A 2101-nucleotide genomic window follows, 5' to 3' on the forward strand; every position below is an offset into this window, starting at 1 on the left:
AAAATATTTTTTTACCTCTTTCCATGAAATGATTGTGACAATGTGATTTATTTTTGACAGATAAAGTGTATATCTACTTAAAACCATATCAATCAACCTATTCCAAACATATCACAATGAAAATGAAATCACAATTAACAGAGGATTGTGTCTGAAAACAAAATTATTCCAACTTTATTGGCGACTGTGTTAAATGTTTTGAACTGGTTTAAATGGGGCAGTTCACCACAAAATCAAAAATACACTTAAATACTTACCTTTTGTGCAATATCAATCTAGATTGTTTTGGAGTGAGTTGCTGTTGGAAACATTAGCGATAGAGATATCTGCCTTGGATTTGAATATGGGAAAACTCCCCCCAAAACCTCAGGAAGAAACTTCAGGAAGAGCAACTACAAAGCATTCCCGACATGTAATAGATTTTGTGTGTACAGAATAGACAGATAAAATATAAAAATGAAAAGTATAGACAGTAAGGATGTCCATATTATAGCTAGATAGTAAATATTTATATATACAATAAGATAATCCAGACCTTGTGAGCAGTTTCATGAAAGAACTATACAAGAAAGAAAATAAACTATACCTAAGAGCTGCAGAGGGGGATATAATATGCAGATATTGGTGGAGGCAATGTCTTAATTAAGGTAACATGGGTGTTTTTTGGTGAAGGGGAGAGCAGATCTTGTTTTTCTCTACCAACCCTGCTGGAACTGATGCCAGGAACCGTTATCCACAGTGCAGCTTCCTCCAGGCGTTTGCCTCTTTAACAAACACAGCATTATTTCACAGAATAGGCCACTGAGCACCATCATATTTAACAAATGCCAATGCTGACACCTTGAGGTCAAACAGTGATTTGATCTCCTTCAAAATAATACGCCTTGCACTTCCTGAAAAAAAAAGTCTCCAAATTTGGCAAAAGTCCTAAACTTTTGCAGCGGACGACAAGTCTGAAAGGTCACGATATCTCTTTTATTCTGAGCATATTAAGCACTATGTCATATTTGACACATAAACACAATTGTATCTGCTGTTAACACATGTTGAGATACTTAATCAATTTACATGATAATCCCTAATTATCTGTCTCTGTCTTTTTCATTTTAAACTCTCTCTCTCTCTCTCTCTCTCTCTCTCTCTCTCTATATATATATATATATATATATATATATATATATATATATAGTATTTGTCAAGTCATATATTTATTGCATCCTTAACATTTTTACAATATTTTTAATTAATATAAACCATAGGTATTAATGTCATATAAACCTGTCTGGACAAGACACATCTACATGTGTATTTGGAGGAAGCCTACTATTTACTCATTGCGTAATTATAGTTAAGTACAATTCTGAGGTACATGTACTTGCACTGATTTAATGTAATGATAGGGTAATTTATTTTTGTACTCCATAAAAGTCCATGTTGTACTTTTAACTCTGATACTGACAGCTTGTTACTTTGCAGATTAAGATTTTTGGACAGAACAACCTTCAAAATACTATGTATTGTTAGAAAAACAACTACAGTGACCCTTTATAGTTATAATTGCATCCAACCTGTCCTACTACAACATCAAAATGCTGCTTGTTATGTTCATGTATCAATAGTCCAATAATACAGGGACACTCTGAAAGGGATCATTCTGAAAGAGTAATTTTGATGCTTTATTTACATGTTGCTAATACAACTTTTAGGCTATTTGCAATTAAGTAGTCCACTTTTTTTAATTGCACTACTCTGGTATTATCTTTGTGGTGCTTCTATCACAGCACAAATAGGCCCAACAGAAAATGTTGTTATGAAAAACAATAGTTTCTGTGTGTAGTGTGTATATATTTTTTTAATTAATTTAGTATTAATAGTTCCTGTATGCCAGAGGAAACTGTAATGGTTTTATAGTTGTTTCGTGTATATTTCTAGTAATCCATGGTTACTGCACCAGAAAATTATGATTTGCTTGTATATAATGTATATAATCTATTTCTTTCTATTAAAAAAAAAAAAAGTTAATGTTATTGTGCTTTAGACTATCAGAGAGGGTAAAGTTGTCATCCAGCGCCTTCCAGCGGCTCAAACACGAAATGTTGCA

The sequence above is a fragment of the Centropristis striata genome, chromosome 7 (assembly GCF_030273125.1).
Source record: "Centropristis striata isolate RG_2023a ecotype Rhode Island chromosome 7, C.striata_1.0, whole genome shotgun sequence".
Lineage (NCBI taxonomy): Eukaryota > Metazoa > Chordata > Actinopteri > Perciformes > Serranidae > Centropristis > Centropristis striata.